Consider the following 19,426-nt stretch of genomic DNA (forward strand, 5'->3'; position numbering starts at 1 on the left):
TGCCATTCGGACTAGCTTTCTTACAGCCAATTGGCTCTTCAAAGGTAGTTCTCTCCTGTCACATCTGTCTCTTAATGAGCCCTAAAAACAGCATCTCTTGAGGCAGGTGACTATTCTCTCTGTTCTTCCCAGAGGACAGGTTTACATAAGCTACCATAGCAAACACAGCTAACTACTTTCTCTGACTTTTTAAACTTAGAGTGATTTTGTTTGCAAAAATCTTGATTTGGGAGAGCTTAGCTTTGTTCAAATTCAACTTTAATTCTAAATAAAGAATAGATTCTGTCATTTCCAAATTTTGCTTGTGTCTCTGTAGCCATTCCTAAAAGGTGCAGGCATAATCTGCATGTTAGAACCTTTGATGCTAAAGCATGTAATTCTAACATGTCATCATTTTTGTCACTAACAAAAAAATAGGTAATTCTAGACTTCAAACTTAGTTTTCTAGAAAGCTTTTAGCAATAAATCATCACAAAAATGTAAGCACAGTATAGTCACTTGATCTAGTTTCAATGATCAATTATTATACAATGCCTTACAAGAGTGGTAAATACTCATTTGAGACCATTTTTGTGGTTTTTAATTTCCAAAATTTCACTTTACTCATCTACGAAGAAGGGCTACCAGCTCAATACAATTGAGATTATAGAGGTTTTTGTTGTTGATGATGTTGTTGTTCTGTTTTGTTTTTTTGTAACCTATGTCATGTGTCTTATTCAAATGTTCTTTGTTTCTAGTATATAAGGATTTTGGTCAATGCAAACTACTAAGAACAGGGCCTCTAGATTTGGTGGTGATTAATATTTTAAGTAGGATAAATTCCACCATGAAACATCGTCAATGCTTTACTAGAAAAGCACTTTTACACTATACTCCATCAAAATCACGTTTCCATGCCTCTTTTTAAAGGTTTTTTTTAAAGCATTTTCAAACTTCTACAAATAAAATAGTCCTCTCCTTCTTTCTCTAAATATTACAGTAAGAACCGCACATCCTGTCAGTTCCCAGTGACCACACAAAATTGTCATGGGTGTTTAAAAAAAAAAAAAGCTGTAATTTTGACATCCTAAAAAAACCACGATGTACTTCATATTCATCCAATCCTTTTTTGTCTATGTTCCTTACTGAATCACAGTTATAAATTCTAGCGCTTTATTTTTTTATATATTTTTATTAGGTATTTTCCTCATTTACATTTAGAATGCTATCCCAAAAGTCCCCCATACCCTCCCCCCCAATCCCCTACCCACCCACTCCCATGTTTTGGCCCTGGCATTCCCCTGTACTGGGGCATATAAAGTTTGCAAGTCCAATGGGCCTCTCTTTCCAGTGATGGCTGACTAGGCCATCTTTTGATACATATGCAGCTAGAGTCAAGAACTCCGGGGTACTGGTTAGTTCATAATGTTGTTCCACCTATAGGGTTGCAGATCCCTTTAGCTCCTTGGGTACTTTCTCTAGCTCCTCCATTGGGGGCCATGTGATCCATCCAATAGCTGACTATGAGCATCCACTTCTGTGTTTGCTAGGCCCCGGCATAGTCTCACAAGAGACAGCTCTATCTGGGTTCTTTCAGCAAAAGCTTGCTAGTGTATGCAATGGTGTCAGCGTTTGGAAGCTGATTATGGGATGGATCCCCGGGTATGGCAGTCTCTAGATGGTCCATCCTTTTGTCAGAGCACCAAACTTTGTCTCTGTAACTCTTTCCATGGGTGTTTTGTTCCCAATTCTAAGAAGGGGCAAAGTGTCCACACTTTGATCTTCATTCTTCTTGAGTTTCACACGTTTAGCAAATTGTATCTTATATCTTGGGAATCCTAAGTTTTTGGGCTAATATCCACTTATCACTGAGTACATACTGTGTGAGTTCTTTTGTGATTGGGTTACCTCACTCAGGATGATGCCCTCCAGGTCCATCCATTTGCCTAGGAATTTCACAAATTCACTCTTTTTAATAGTTGAGTAGTACTCCATTGTGTAGATGTACCACATTTTCTGTATCCATTCCTCTGTTGAGGGGCAACTGGGTACTTTCCAGATTCTGGCTATTATAAATAAGGCTGCTATAAACGTAGCTATAAACATCCTTCTTACCGGTTGGAACATCTTCTGGATATATGCCCAGGAGAGGTATTGTGGGATCCTCTGGTAGTACTACGTCCAATTTTCTGAGGAACCGCCAGACTGATTTCCAGAGTGGTTGTACAAGCTTGCAATCCACCCACAATGGAGGAGTGTTCCTCTTTCTCCACATCCTCTCCAGCATCTGCTGTCACCTGAAGTTTTGATATTAGCCATTCTGACTGGTGTGAAGTGGAATCTCAGGGTTGTTTTGATTTGCATTTCCCTGATGATTAAAGATGTTGAACATTTTTCCAGGTGCTTCTCAGCCATTCGGTACTCCTCAGGTGAGAATTCTTTATTCAGCTCTGAACCCCATTTTTAATGGGGTTATTTGATTTTCTGGAATCCACCCTCTTGAGTTCTTCATATATATATTGGATATTAGTCCCCTATCTGATTTAGGATAGGTAAGGATCCTTTCCCAAAGAGTTGGTGGTCTTTTTGTCTTATTGACGGTGTCTTTTGCCTTGAGAAACTTTGCAACTTTATGAGGTCCCATTTATCAATTCTCGGTCTTACAGCACAAGCCATTGCTGTTCTATTCAGGAATTTTTCCCCTGTGCCCATATATTCGAGGAATTTCCCTACTTTCTCCTCTAAGTTTCAGTGTCTCTGGTTTTATGTGGAGTTCTTTAATCCACTTAGATTTGAGCTTAGTACAAGGAGATAGGAATGGATCGATTCGCATTCTTATACATGATAACCACCAGTTGTGTAAGCACCATTTGCTGAAAATGCTGTCATTTTCCACTGGATGGTTTTAGCTCGATTGTTGAAGTGACCATAGGTGTGTGGGTTCATTTCTGGGTCTTCAATTCTATTCCATTGGTCTACTTGTCTGTCACTATACCAGTACCAAGCAGTTTTTATCACAATTGCTCTGTAGTACAGCTTTAGGTCAGGCATGGTGATTCCACCAGAGGTTCTTTTATCCTTGAGAAGAGTTTTTGCTATTCTAGGTTTTATGTTATTCCAGATTAATCTGCCGATTGCCCTTTCTAATTCATTGAAGAATTGAGTTGGAATTTTGATGGGGATTGCATTGAATCTGTAGATTGCTTTTGGCAAGATAGCCATTTTTACAATGTTGATCCTGCCAATCCATGAGCATGGGAGATCTTTCCATCTTCTGAGATCTTCTTTAATTTTTTTCTTCAGAGACTTGAAGTTCTTATCTACAGATCTTTCACTTCATTAGTTAGAGTCATGCCAAGATATTTTATATTATTTGTGACTATTGAGAAGGGTGTTGTTTCCCTAATTTCTTTCTCAGCCTGTTTATTCTTTGTATAGAGAAAGGCCTTTGACTTGTTTTAGTTAATTTTATATCCAGCTACTTCACTGAAGCTGTTTATCAGGTTTAGGAGTTCTCTGGTGAAATTTTTAGGGTCACTTATATATACTATCATATAATCTGCAAAAAGTGATATTTTGACTTCTTCCTTTCCAATTTGTATCCACTTGATCTCCTTTTGTTGTCTAATTGCTCTGGCTAGGAGTTCAAGTACAATGTTGAATAGGTTGGGAGAGAGTGGACAGCCTTGTCTAATCCCTGATTTTAGTGGGATTGCTTCCAGCTTCTCACCATTTACTTTGATGTTGGCTACTGGTTTGCTGTAGATTGCTTTTATTATGTTTAGGTATGGGCTTTGAATTCCTGATCTTTCCAAGACTTTTATCATGAATGGGTGTTGGATTTTGTCAAATGCTTTCTCCACATCTAACGAGATGATCATGTGGGCTTTGTCTTTGAGTTTGTTTATATACTGGATTACGTTGATGGATTTCTGAATACTGAACCATCCCTGCATCCCTGGGATGAAACCTACTTGGTCAGGATGGATGATTGTTTTGATGTGTTCTTGGATTCGGTTAGCAAGAACTTTATTGAGGATATTTACATCGAATTCATAAGGGAAATTGGTCTAAAGTTCTCTATCTTTGTTGGGTCTTTTTGTGGTTTCGGTATCAGAGTAATTGTGGCTTCGTAGAATGGGTTGGTTAGAGTACCTTCTGTTTCTATTTTGTGGAATAGTTTGTGAATAACTGAGATTAGATCTTCTTTGAAGGTCTGATAGAACTCTGCACCAAACCCAACTGCTCCTGGGCTTTTTTTGGTTGGGAGACTATTAATGACTGCTTCTATTTCTATAGGGGATATAGGACTGTTTAGTGTGGGGAGCGGGTGTGGCGGCAGTCCCAAAGGCGCCAGGGACTGCAGCTAAGTCATATGACTTGCACCTGACTTCCTCATATAAGACACAAACATCTTGAGTGCTGGGCAGGTGTACCAGGATACAGGTGAATCCAGTCTGATGGAGATTTGCCCCTGCTGCCCTGATTAGCTGAAGCTGCGTGCCTGGTGAGGTGGCGTGGCCTGCTGTGCGTGGATGGGAACTGAGAGTATAAAAGAGTGAGAGGCCCAGGGTTCGGGGGAGATATAAACAGGGGAGATATAAACAGGGGAGATATAAACAGGGGAGATATAAACAAGGGAGATATAAACAAGGGAGATATATGGAGAAAGAAGAAACAGGACTGAATAAACGTGTGCAGAAGGATCCTGTAGCAGCGTCGTTCTTCCTGGCCAGTTGAGTGCGCGCAAGAAGTGGTGCTGAAACCCGGGAAAAGAAACATCTTCAGGCAAGAGCGAAGACCCCCTGCTACAGGGAGGATTCAGAACTGCATCACTGGGAAGGAGCGGTTAATAAAGTGTTCCCGTAAAACAGACTGTTGAGAAGGATCCGGTGTGGATTCAGAACTCTTCAGCTGGGGAACGGTACTGATGAAGAGAAAGAAGAAAGATGAGGACGGAATAAACTGCTGTTAGAAGGACTGGTGGTCGCGTCGTTCTTGCTGGTCGAGAGCGGGCGCGACAATCTTCTTGCGCGCACTCAACTGGCCAGGAAGAACGACGCTGCTACAGGATCCTTCTGCACACGTTTATTCAGTCCTGTTTCTTCTTTCTCCATATATCTCCCTTGTTTATATCTCCCTTGTTTATATCTCCCCTGTTTATATCTCCCCTGTTTATATCTCCCCTGTTTATATCTCCCCCGAACCCTGGGCCTCTCACTCTTTTATACTCTCAGTTCCCATCCACGCACAGCAGGCCACGCCACCTCACCAGGCACGCAGCTTCAGCTAATCAGGGCAGCAGGGGCAAATCTCCATCAGACTGGATTCACCTGTATCCTGGTACACCTGCCCAGCACTCAAGATGTTTGTGTCTTATATGAGGAAGTCAGGTGCAAGTCATATGACTTAGCTGCAGTCCCTGGCGCCTTTGGGACTGCCGCCACACCCGCTCCCCACAATTCCCCCTTTTTTCTTTTTTGGCAGAGAGAATGTCTGTAGATAGCCCCCAGCAGCCATGCCCCTTACCCGTCCTTGGGTGACAAACAGCATTGGTTTGATCCCTGTCTTAGGTTGGTGACATGCCCAGGGAGTCTTATCACTGACTACCTCTCTATCATGCCAAGCCACACCTGGGGAGATTGTGTTTTGCTTGTGGCAGGTGCATCAAAAGGCCAGGATGTTGATTAATCTATGGCCAGATCTTAATTGCTGCAAGCAAGCCTCATGGGTGAAGGTAGGGGTCTGATCCCCAGTGTGCAAGCATAGGGGCCCTACACAAAACCATCCCTTAGGCTCATCACCCAGAGAGGTCTTGGCCAGCTCCCGTGTCGTTTTTCCTGGGGGAAGGGAACTAGGACACTGAACCTTCATGCAATCAGACGTGCCTTCCACAGGATGCCAACAGCAAGCTATCCTCTGTGCAGTGCTTAGCCTCGCACCCCACGGCATAACGCAGCATAATTTCTTTTAGAGCGGCAAACCGAATCTGAGGAGATTGTCCCGCCTCCACTGCAGCAAAAGCCTATGCTACCATGGCGAAAGTGCGGGTCGCACACTCTGCACCTAACACATGTGCCAAACACAAAACACACACACACTATAACAAGCATACATCCCAGGGCTCTCATCCCCGCTCATCTTCCCTGAAGCAAGGGATAGATGGCCAGCGGGGCTATCTCTTTAAGGGGAATTCAGGGATCAAAAAGGCATGGAAAAATTTGAACATCATGTCGAGCTGGTATCGGCTTCTGGAACACCGAAAGGATCTCCCATCTCGGCTCCATTGTTTGTGCTTGTGGGAATATCCACCACATCCACAGGGGCAACTGGATCAGGAGCCTCATTCTTGCAGTGTCTCACCAATCTCTCCAGCACCCAAAGAGGTTCCGTCTGGTCCTGTGGGAACACACAAACAGACCCTCTCGCCCACGTCAACACCTGATCTGGTCGATCCTCTCCAAATCTCCAGACAGAAGGTCCACCTACAGGTGGCTGCTGAGGAGGCATAGGGAGAGGACGCAGAAGCTAATTCGCCTTCCTCCTTCGCCTCAGCTCTTTTATTTTGTCCTTTCTGTCCACCTGATAACACTGTGTCTCCTTTCTTTTTCCTTTTTCTTTTTAAGCCCTTCTCCTCTTCCGACATACTTTCTTGTTGCTCTGTAAGGATTTTCTGACCTGTCTTGACTGCCTCTACACACAGTTTCAAACAGTAACAGAGTCCATATATCAGAACAAACAAGACCAAAACTATCAGACCTACCCACAAAGGGTCAATGGGAGAAAAAAGCATAACTACACAGCGAGGATCTATTGATCACTACACTGAGGTTATCATAGTTCCTTAACTTGTCCCCAAACCAGGAACCTTAACTTGTCCCAAAGCCGGGAACCTTTCGTTACCTTGTGCCTGCTTGCTGGCAACTTTATGCTCACCTCTATTTTATCAGAGGTCCTTCCCAAACTCCTGGGGTCGCAAGTTTCACTCACCGTGAACTTACCCTGCCGGCAACCACTGACTGCTGAAAGTTCTGAACTCGGTGGGGGAGTCGGTTCCCCGTACGGGCCACCAATTGTCGCGCCCGCTCTCGACCAGCAAGAACGACGCGACCACCAGTCCTTCTAACAGCAGTTTATTCCGTCCTCATCTTTCTTCTTTCTCTTCATCAGTACCGTTCCCCAGCTGAAGAGTTCTGAATCCACACCGGATCCTTCTCAACAGTCTGTTTTACGGGAACACTTTATTAACCGCTCCTTCCCAGTGATGCAGTTCTGAATCCTCCCTGTAGCAGGGGGTCTTCGCTCTTGCCTGAAGATGTTTCTTTTCCCGGGTTTCGGCACCACTTCTTGCGCGCACTCAACTGGCCAGGAAGAACGACACTGCTACAGGATCCTTCTGCACACGTTTATTCAGTCCTGTTTCTTCTTTCTCCATATATCTCCCTTGTTTATATCTCCCTTGTTTATATCTCCCCTGTTTATATCTCCCCTGTTTATATCTCCCCTGTTTATATCTCCCCCGAACCCTGGGCCTCTCACTCTTTTATACTCTCAGTTCCCATCCACGCACAGCAGGCCACGCCACCTCACCAGGCACGCAGCTTCAGCTAATCAGGGCAGCAGGGGCAAATCTCCATCAGACTGGATTCACCTGTATCCTGGTACACCTGCCCAGCACTCAAGATGTTTGTGTCTTATATGAGGAAGTCAGGTGCAAGTCATATGACTTAGCTGCAGTCCCTGGCGCCTTTGGGACTGCCGCCACACCCGCTCCCCACAGTTTAGATCATTAACCTGATCATGATATAACTTTGGTACCTGGCATCTGTCTAGAAACTTGTCCATTTTATCCAGGTTCTCCAGTTTTGTTGAGTATAGCCTTTTGTAGAAGGATCTGATGGTGTTTTGGATTTCTTCAGGATCTGTTGTTATGTGTCCCTTTTCATTTCTGATTTTGTTAATTAGGATGCTGTCCCTGTGCCCTCTAGTGAGTCCGGCTAAGGGTTTATCTATCTTATTGATTTTCTCAAAGAACCAACTCCTCCTTTGGTTAATTCTTTGAATAGTTCTTCTTGTTTCCACTTGGTTGATTTCGCCCCTGAGTTTGATTATTTCCTGCAGTCTACTCCTCTTGGGTGAATTTGCTTCCTTTTGTTCTAGAGCTTTTAGGTGTGTTGTCAAGCTGCTAATGTGTGCTCTCACCTAAACATGATAAAAGCAATCTACAGCAAACCAGTAGCCAACATCAAAGTAAATGGTGAGAAGCTGGAAGCAATCCCACTACTATCAGGGACTAGACAAGGCTGCCCACTTTCTCCCTACCTATTCAACATAGTATGTGAAGTTCTGCCCAGAGCAATTTGACAAGAAAAGGAGATCAAGGGGATACAAATTGGAAAGGATGAGGTCAAAATATCACTTTTTGTAGATGATATGATAGTATATATAAGTGACCCTAAAAATTCCACCAGAGAACTTCTAAACCTGATAAACAGCTTCGGTGAAGTAGCTGGATATAAAATTAACTCAAACAAATTGACTTCTTTTGAGTTAATTTTCTCTACACAAAGAATAAACAGGCTGAGAAAGAAATCAGGGAAACAACACCCTTCTCAATAGTCACAAATAATATAAAATATCTTGGCGTGACTCTAACTAATGAAGTGAAAGATCTGTTTGTTAAGAACTTCAAGTCTCTGAAGAAAGAAATTAAAGAAGATCTCAGAAGATGGAAAGATCTCCCATGCTCATGGATTGGCAGGATCAATATAGTAAAAATGGCTATCTTGCCAAAAGCAATCTACAGATTCAATGCAATCCCCATCAAAATTCCAACTCAATTCTTCAACGAATCAGAAAGAGCAATCTGCAAATTCATCTGGAATAACATAAAACCTAGAATAGCAAAAACTCTTCTCAAGGATAAAAGAACCTCTGGTGAAATCACCATGCCTGACCTAAAGCTGTACTACAGAGCAATAAAAAAAAAAAAAAAAAAAAAAAAAAAAAAAACTGCCTGGTACTGGTATAATGACAGACAAGTAGACCAATGGAATAGAATTGAAGACCCAGAAATGAACACACACACCTATGGTCACTTGATCTTCGACAAGGGAACTAAAACCATCCAGCGGAAGAAAGACAGCATTTTCAACAAATGGTGCTGACACAACTGGTGGTTATCATGTATAAGAATGCGAATCGATCCATTCCTATCTCCTTGTACTAAGCTCAAATCTAAGTGGATCAAGGAACTCCACATAAAACCAGAGACACTGAAACTTATAGAGGAGAAAGTGGGGAAAATCCTCGAATATATGGGCACAGGGGGAAAATTCCTGAATAGAACAGCATGGCTTGTGCTGTAAGATCAAGAATTGACAAATGGGACCCCATGAAACTGCAAAGCTTCTGTAAGGCTAAAGACGCCATCGATAAGACAAAAATGCCACCAACAGATTGAGAAAGGATCTTTACCTATCCTAAATCAGATAGGGGACTAACATCCAATATATATAAAGAACTCAAGAAGGTGGGCTCCAGAAAATCAAATAACCCCATTTAAAAATGGGGCTCAGAGCTAAACAAAGAATTCTCACCTGAGGAATACTGAAGGGCTGAGAAGCACCTGAAAAAATATTCAGCATCCTTAATCATCAGGGAAATGCAAATCAAAACATCCCTGAGATTCCATCTCACACCAGTCAGAATGGCTAAGATCAAAAATTCAGGTGACAGCAGATGCTGGAGAGGATGTGGAGAAAGGGGAACACTCCTCCATTGTTGGTAGGATTGCAAGCTTGTACAACCACTCTGGAAATCAGTCTGGCCGTTCCTCAGAAAATTGAACATAGTACTACTGGAGGATCCCGCAATACCTCTCCTGGGCATATATCCAGAAGATGTTCCAACTAGTAAGAAGGACACATGCTCCACTATGTTCATAGCAGCCTTATTTATCATAGCCAGAATCTGGAAAGTACCCAGATGCCCCTCAACAGAGGAATGGATACAGAAAATGTGGTACATTTACACAATTGAGTACTACTCAGCTATTAAAGGGAATGAATTTATGAAATTCCTAGGCAAATGGTTGGACCTGGAGTGCATCATCCTGAGTGAGGTAACACAATCACAAAAGAACTCAAATGATATGTACTCACTGATAAGTGGATATTAGCCCACAAACTTAGTATACCCGAGATATAAGATACAATTTGCAAAACACATGAAACTGAAGAAGAAGGAAAACCAAAGTGTGGACACTTTGCCCTTTCTTAGAATTGGAAACAATCACCCATGGAAGGAGTTACAGAGACAAAGTTTGGAGCTGAGACAAAAGGATGGACCATCTAGAGACTGCCATATCCAGGGATCCATCCCATAATTAGCCTCCAAAGGATGACACCATTGCATACACTAGCAAGTGTTTGCTGAAAGGACCCTGATATAGCTGTCTCTTGTGAGACTAGGCCAGGGCCTAGCAAACACAGAAGTGGATGCTCACAGTCAGCTATTGGATGGAGCACAGGGCCCCCATTGGAGGAGCTAGAGAAAGTCCCAAGGAGCTAAAGAGATTGGCAACCCTGTAGGTGCAACAACATTATGAACTAACCAGTACCCCGGAGCTCTTGTCTCTAGCTGCATATGTATCAAAAGATGGCCTAGTCGGCCATCACTGAAAAGAGAGGCCCATTGGACTTGCAAGCTTTATATGCCCCAGTACAGGGAAACGCCAGGGCCAAAAAGTGGGAATGGGTGGGTAGGGGAATTGGGGGGAGGGTATGGGGGATTTTTGGGATAGCATTGGAATTGGAATTGAGGATAATACGTAATAAAAAATATTTAAAAACAAAAAACACAAAACAAAACCCAAATCTATCCCACCCCCCAAAGAAAGTCTGGGATAGTACAAACTGTTCCTAATTCAGGACTATCCACACTCTCTCTTTTTCATCAGCACATCTCACTTTCTGTAGTAAATACATCCTGTGTTCTCTCGCTTCTTCCTTAGTCCTTTGTATCTATTGGGAAATTGTCCTCTCTCTCTCTCTCTTGTTTTGTTTGTTGTTTGAGACAGGGTTTCTCTATATAGCCCTGGCTGTCCTGGAACTCACTTTCCTTGCGCTTTATTCTTAAACTATAGCACAAAGACAGAGTTTGTGTTTTTCTGGTCACCTGCTAACTTTGGTGCCGTGTTGAGTTACCTAAGTTTAGCAACACTTGGGAAGTCACACAAGGATCATAAACAGAGTGTATTGAGCCTGCAACTCTCTCTGGCCCTGTACTTCTTTGCCTCAGTGTTTACATCTTTTTTCTATAGTTCTTATAAATTAAATGCCTTGTTTGTGTTCCTACAATTTTTACTCATTCTGTAAGGGGGTTATGGTTAAAAAAAGAAAAGAAAAAAGAAAGAACAGCCCCAAGCCATCACGTGTTGTTCAACTGGCCTGGCCCTAATCTGTAATCTTGTAACTGAGATGGCAATGATGAATTAAAATTACAGATTTATAGCTATAGTTGGGTAGCTGTTTGCAATCCTTCTGAATATGGAGTAGGGGCAGGTTAAGAGATAGTTGAAGCCCTAGACTGATGTATACATGATATCCTGAAACTTAAGAAAAAATTTGAGAATGAAGATGATGCCATATTATCTGTGGTCAATGAGAATTAATAGGAATGTCACTTGATAAAAAGCCTTTGAGAAATGCCACTCTTTCAGGAGAATAAGATTTTAAAATATAGTTACTATTACTGGCCCACTTGAGGGATCCTCCATAGAACTACTAGAAATATCCCAAACATGCAGGATAGTCACAACATCCTGTTTGTGGTGTTTAGCACACAGATAGAGATCAAGATATCTTCTAGTAAGCAGTATATTACATCAAAATTAGTTTTCTCATTTTATAAATGTTCACATTTGAATAACTAAGATAATATCAAATAGAAAAAGTTTCTCAGGTCTCATGTCTTAGATTCAGGGCTTACATATCCTATCTGATATAAACCCTAGCATCCAAGCTGGCTGCATCTACTTTCTAGGATTCTCTGATTGACTGAAGACAGCAGGGTGAACATAGCTCTGCTTGAGACAGGATTCAACAAACATTTGTTTAGTAACCTTAATTGTGTCCTCTTCTTAACCTTCTTAGGATTATAAATGGCAGAGTTTATATAATTTTACATCTTTATATGTCCTCCTTGGAAGTGACAAGACAATATATTCCTGTGGGAAATCAGAAAACCCTGGTAACACTCAGTCAAATACCCACTTGTGTGGCTGTTTGTAGCCCTACTGAATCTGGGGGGAGAAACTAAGGGATGTTGAGGATTTAGACTGTGGACTTTGCACAGCTAAACCCCCTGTTGCCCATACTGGCTAGCAAAGAGGCCATGTCTGGGCCCTGGTAACCATCTGCAGCACTGTCTGAAGTATAGCCTGGGATAGAGCATGGTCTGAGATGGAGGTACATCCTTGGGTAGACTCTACAAATCCAAGGTTTGACTTTGTTTATCACTGGGTTCCATGGGAACCTCTTCAGTGGGCTGTCTGTTGCAGACTTGAGAGACCCTAGAAACTAGGAGCTATCTACTCTCTGAATGAAGGTCTAATTCTTTTGGAAGAGCCAGCCTAGAGAAGGCCTTGGCATCTGAATGTGTGTCAGATCTCCTCTGAGAGAAACTCTAAATCTCATTCTTTACATAAAGCCATCTTGAAAAAGAAAAATGTTCACATGGATGGGGGAAGATAGAAAAAAATAGAGTCTAGAGAAGGAATACATACAAAAATAGAAATTTACTCTAGAGAAGTCGGGCTGGAGAGTGACAGAGAATTCCCACAAAAAAATGATTTCTAGACTTTCTCTGGGGCTTGGGCTCTGTCCCTTGGTGCTTTGGGCTCACCCAAAAGAGTTTCTTTGAGTGGTCCTTCATGGGATAGCCAAGAAAAGGAATTTAAGATTTTTGGAAATATGAGTGAGTCCAGATCAGTGAAGAAATATTCTATGAAAATGTGTTGGTTCTTATATAAGAAGCCAAGGTTTTCTTTAAAGGGTTAATGGATTCAAGTTAAGAGAATATGGCAAACAAATTATAAGCCTTGGACTACGATAATACAGGTGTCTTAGTTAGGGTTTATATTGTCCAAGGTTGCCACAATAGAATGGGTCCTCCACCATGGGTCACTCACTAATTAAGAAAATGTCTTACAGCTGCTTCTGATCTCATAGAGGCATTTTCTCAACTGAGGCTCCTTTCTCTCTGATGACTCTAGCTTGTGTGGATTTGCACACAAGGCCAACCAGTGCAATGGGCATCACACATGCAATGTTTGTGAATAACACAAATATATTGTTTACTATGGTTCTGAGGCCATGGACAAGAAATAGTTACATATACATACACATACAAATATACATATATATCATATGTATATGCATACATATACATAAACATATATACATATCAAAGAAGCTAAAAAGATCAGAACATTTTCTGGGATATATTTCATTACTCAATCCTGTGGTATGTCCATATATTTATTCCACTGATAAAGAACACAGTGTCACTCAGCATTATATGTATCACTTAGAAGACATTGCATGACCCCATTACTGTGACACCCATTAAGATGAAATGAATAATACAGTTTCAACCAGTAATCATCTTGAAATCAGTATGAATTTAAACTTTCATAAATATGACCTATTGTATGTTTATAAGTCTTTAACATTCATAAGAAAAAATCAAAGATTTTAGTAGTATTGATCAGTAATATGCAACTTAATTTGCATAAACTGCATAATCCTCTATGTATAGAGACAAAAAAGACATGAATGGGACAGTCTACTGTAGAAATTATGAAAAAAATATAATAAGGCTTAAAGTATTTCTTCATGATTATGAATAAGAATCTAAGTTATTTGCTCCCTCTCAAATTTTTATTAGCAACTTCAGGTCCAGAGTGACTTAGAAATAAGTATTTTAAATTACTCAAAAGACCTGTCCCTATAAGTGTTGCAGGCGTGGTTGTTGTGTCACATGTGCATCAGGTGACAGAGAGGAGAGAGGCCATGTCTACACTTAGTGTTCTGACTTATGTACATCTGAATGCTTATTACCCTGACATTCCCTGATAAAAGTGAGCCTGAAGCAACGACCACTCTGGCATCAGGGGGCTTGAACAGGGAGCTAGCCTGAGACTACCCTCATACTGCCACTATGCAAGTCCTGGCAGTTCCCAAGACTGGGAGCAAGCCAGAGAATAGAAGAACCCTGCATGGGACTGAGGGCACTGAGGAAGAGTGAGCCCAAGATAAACAACCCTCTCATGGGGCCACTCAGGCAGGTGAGGATTGAGTCTGAGATGACCACCAGACCAGTGACATGGGGCCTAGACAGGGAGCTAAGCTGAGATGATCAACAGTCAGGTATTGCATAGGCCTGGGAGCAGGGGGAGCAGACCTTATCCAAAATGACCCTTACCTGTTGTCATAATGAATGAGCAGGCATAAGACTACTCCTGAGATGACCCTGAACACTCAGAGATCCCAGGCACCATTAAGAGGAGCAAGTAAATGGTGGAGGAATGGAAGAGAGAGACAGAAAGATGTGGGCACAAACAAGAGTAGCAGACTATTTCCTCAATCTTTCCCCATCCATGTGAACATTTGCTCTTCAAGATGGCTTTATGTAAAGAATGAGATTTAGAGTTTCTCTCAGAGGAGATCTGACACACATTCAGATGCCAAGGCCTTCTCTAGGCTGGCTCTTCCAAAAGAATTAGGCCTTCATTCAGTGAGCAGATAGCTCCCAGTTTCTAGGGTCTTCCAAGTCTGCAACAAACAGCCCACTGAGAGGTTCCCATGGAGCCCAGGGATAAACAAAGAACAAACATTGGATTTGTTTAAATAAACAAATCCAAGGATTGCTATTTGTGTACCCAAGGATGTTCTTCAATCTCATGATCTAGCTTATTTCTTTGGCTTTCTTATCTGTAGAACCTGTAAATCACAAAGGGGTGCTATTTAAATTTCATCAACAGAAAACAAATACACTGCCTTCGTATTAAGAATTAACTTAAGAATTAATTCTTCCTGTGGCTGGAATACAGACACACCCTTAGTACACACCTTTAATGCCAAACAATGATGTCTGAGGGGCAGACAAAATTATGAATCAGAGAAAGATTTGACAGAATGAGTCAGAGATAGGATATGCCCAAATCTGATGAGAACAGACAGAAAAGAAAACTACTTAAGAGCAGTGCAGGAAGAGGGTGGGCAGTTCCATGAGTGCAGGTCGGTTGAGTTCAGACAATGCAGTACAATTCAGTTGAGTTCAGTTAAGTTCATGCAGTCCATGCAGTCAGAGCAGTCAGTGTAGTTCAGTTCATGGAGTTCAAAGGAAGTTTTTCTAAGCAAAGCAATTCAGTGAAAAGCTGAAGAAAGCCTATTTGAACCAGTTATCTTGGAGAGAAGCTTTGAGCCAGAACAGTTGAGTTGAACCAACCACCCAGAGTTCAGAAAAAAAATAAAAAGTGTGAGCTTATTCAGCAGTAAGCCTCTGAGACAATTGCATCTGATGAATAAAAGAACAGTATATTTATATTGTCCTGTCCTGTTTGGGAAGTACTGTCTCCTTATAGTTATCTACCACCTTTGGCTCTTACAATCTTTCCTCCTTCACTTCTGTAATGATCCCTGAGGACTGGAAGAAGAGGTGGGTTAGTAATCTCCCATTTATGGATGAGCATTTCATAGTCTTTCATTCTCTGCACCTTGATCAGTTGTAGGTCTCTATATGTCTCAGTCACTTTTACAGCACTATGAAGAGACACTGTCTTAGTTGGGGTTTTACTGCTGCGAACAGACACCATGACCAAGGCAAGTCTTAATAAAACAACATTTAATTGGGGCTGGCTTACAGATTCAGAGGTTCAGTCCATTATCACCAAAGTGGGAGCATGGCAGTATCCAGGCAGGCATGGCGCAGGTAGAGCTGAGAGTTCTACATCTTCATCCAAAGACTGCTAGTGGAAGACTGACTTCCAGGCAACTAGGGTGAGAGTCTTAAGCCCACACCCACAGTGACACACCTACTCCAACCAGGTCACACCTATTCCAACAAGGCCACACCTCCAAATGGTGCCACTCCCTGGTCCAAGAATATACAAACCATCACAGACACCATTACCAAGATAATTTATAGAAGAAAATTTCTAATGGAGACTTATAATTTCAGAGGGTGAGTCCATGACCATAATGGTTGGGAACATGACAGTAAGCAGGCATGATGCTAGAGCAGTAGCTGAGAGTTTATGTCTGAACCATAGGCAGAAGCCAGGAGGAAAGATAACTGGGAACAGTGTTGGCTTTTGAAACCTCAAAGCCTACCTCTAGTGACACACCTCTCCAACCTTCATACCAATGCCATAACTCCTAATCCTTCCCCCAAAATTCTACTAACTGGGGAATCAAACATTCACATGCATGAGCCTATGATCTTTCCTTAAGAATATCATTTCCATTCTTCTCTAAAGTAAATTATTTTTCTCATATTTGCCTCTTCTGGGTTTTGTATCAACTTTCTACTAGCCTTGTTGGATAAACTGGTCAATGTTCTCTATTGCTCCTATTGTGGGAAGTTTGAAACAACAATTTGATAGCTACTTTTATGTGCCAAATTACTGCAATAAAGGATTTTTCCGACAGGTGTTAAAATGTTATTCTGAGTGTATTCTGTGAAAACATTTCTGGAAGTGTTTAATGACTGAATAAGAAACTTAGCAAACTAGGTAGTCTTCTTCAGTGTGGGTGTGCATCATGCGTATTTATCTTAGATAGAAATCAAAGGTCAAGGGGGGTGGGGGATCCACACTGTGTTGGAACATTCATGTGTTGCTATTGCCTGTCCTGAGTTCTTAGGCTTCAGAATTATACCACTGGTTTACACCTTCAGATCACTAGTCTTATTTATCTTGTGAATCACCTCCAATAAAACCTTCCCTACTGTTTTTTCTGGAGAATTATCAGTAATAACTGATTTTTAAAAGAAAAATAAAAGTAGTAGCCAGGCGTGGTGGCGCGAGCTTTTAATCCCGGCACTTGGGAGGCAGAGGCAGGCAGATTTCTGAGTTTGAGGCCAGCCAGGTCTACAAAGTGAGTTCCAGGACAGCCAACCTCCAAACGCTGACACCATTGCATACACTAGCAAGATTTTGCTGAAAGGACCCTGATATAGCTGTCTCTTGTGAGGCTATGTCAGGGCCTAGCAAACAGAGAAGTGGATGCTCACAGTCAGCTATTGGATGGATCACAGGGCCCCCAATGGAGGAGCTAGAGAAAGTACCCAAGGAGCTAAAGGGATCTACAACCCTATAGGTGGAACAACAATATGAACTAACCAGTACCCCCCGGAGCTCATGTCTCTAGCTGCATATGTATCCGAAGATGGACTAGTCGGCCATCAGTGGAAAGAGAGGCCCATTGCTTGCAAACTTTATATGCCTCAGTAACAGGGGAACGCCAGGGCCAAGAAGTGGGAGTGGGTGGGAAGGGGAGGGGGGAGGGGAGGGGGGACTTTTGGGATAGCATTGGAAATGTAAATAAAGAAAATACCTAATAAAAATGCAAAAAAAAGAAAAACCTAAATAAATAAATAAATAAAAGTAGATCATAGATCAGCACATTTTAATTACTGAGCCTACTGCTTTCTTTATGGAAATTATTTCAAATCTGAATTAATTTATATGAAGGCTTGTGGGAAGCCATTCTGGACTCCCTGACCAGCTGGACGGAAATCTGTGCCAGGCAGTAAACAAGCCCATATTTGGTGGATGGCTCGCCCTTAATCCCTGATTGGCTGAGCAAGCCTGCCTGGTGAGGTGATGTCACCTGTGGTGATTGGTTGAGGCGTGGTTGTGGCTTGAGTGGATAAAAAAACCGCTTGTACCCCGAGGCGCGGGGGATTTGAAGAGAGAAGCTGCCTGAGTAAACTGCTTTAAGAGGAACCGGTTGTTGCGTTTTCCTTGCTGGTCGAGTTGGACGTGACAAAGGCTAATTCTAAAATCAATTTTATTCTTGAATGTGTTTTCCCTATTTTTAAGGTTTGAACTTTAAACTTTTACATACCTATTTTCAGAGTTGTTCATCTTATTAACTGCTGCTGCATATATAGTTGTATTGGATAATTTTCTCATAACTGTGATAAAATACTTGAAAGAAGCCAGTGAATTTTTTTTAAATAGTTTGAGAGGATATAGTACATCATGACTGGGGAAGGTACTGAGGCAGAGGCAGGTATAGGGCAATTGGTGACACTGCATTGGCAGTGAGAGAACAGAGAGCCCAGGTGCAGTGAAATTTGGAAGTCTTCATCTGAAGACTGTTTCAGCCAGGTAGGCATCATGTTCAGGTTTTAGAACTTCCCTAAAGAGCACTACCAGCTAAAGAATAGCTGCTCGAATACATGAACCTGTGAGGGACACTTCTCATGTATTGCCTTGTCCCCTTTCTCCCTCCCTTCTCCTTCTACTTCTCTGCCTTTGCATGCTCTGTTTTCATGACATAAATTCTAAGACCTAATGTAATCCAAATCTCCTGGCACTTCATTATTATTATTTTTTAAAAATCTCATCTAAGTCAATGACTGCCACAGGGACCTACTTATAAGAAGTGCACTATTTTTATAAGTCACAATGTAAGAAAGGATGAAGGATATACAATACAAAACTTTTATACTAAGGACTTCAGTCCACAAATAATCAGGAAACAGTAAAAACATAACCAAGATGTTATAATTAACTTCCCCTTTTTTAAGTTTCTGAAGAAGCAATCCTTTTTATTCTTTAACATTTTAAAATATGTTTATGATGAGCTTGGATCACTAATATACACATATAGAGACACATTCGTTCCCCCTTATCATACTGAAACTATTCTTGAAGACCTGCGTATACTTTCGTGTGCGTGTGTGTGTGTGTGTGTGTGATGCAGTTTCATTTTTGCTGCTTGCATTAGCATGGCAACCTATCACTTAAGCAAATGTCACATACACCACCAGAGTAAACTGTTAATTGTCCATACTTCTCTCATTCATCATAGTAATGGACCAATTTATATGATTCTAAACAGGTTTTTACACAGACGGTGTCCAGAGCTCAGCAATCCGGTCTTTTATTTTAAAGCACGATTTCCCATCTATTAGGGTACCATCCCGGTGTACAAGTGCGTTCACTGGACTAAGTAGCAATCTTAAAACATGTGACAAAACTTAGGCTTGCAGTGCATATCGTACCCTACCTCACCTCAAGCACTAAGCTCGCTTGCAAGCCATACGTGCATTCCGGGAAGAGTCCTGCAGCACACTTGCGCCGTCACAGGAAGAACCCCGCACGGATTCCCACGCTCTTCCGAGCTCTTTCTCAGCTTTAATTACAAAAAAA

General features: G+C 41.7%; 1 long non-coding RNA gene and 1 other non-coding gene across 2 annotated transcripts in view; one reads left to right on the plus strand and one right to left on the minus strand.

Moving 5' to 3' along the window:
* The window catches only part of Gm18280 (predicted gene, 18280), a 50,056-nt gene extending 30,639 nt beyond the window's left edge, over window positions 1-19,417 (minus strand). The window contains exon 1 of the long non-coding RNA NR_169052.1: window positions 19,289-19,417. This is a non-coding gene — a long non-coding RNA (predicted gene, 18280). The remainder of the gene's footprint in view (window positions 1-19,288) is intronic.
* Window positions 13,983-14,111, plus strand: Gm25418. Its single transcript, XR_003952686.1, has one exon. It is a non-coding gene; the product is annotated as a small nucleolar RNA SNORA17 (small nucleolar RNA).
* Window positions 19,418-19,426: the final 9 nt, after the last annotated feature.

This window comes from Mus musculus, chromosome 18 (genome assembly GCF_000001635.26).
Source record: "Mus musculus strain C57BL/6J chromosome 18, GRCm38.p6 C57BL/6J".
Taxonomy (NCBI): domain Eukaryota; kingdom Metazoa; phylum Chordata; class Mammalia; order Rodentia; family Muridae; genus Mus; species Mus musculus.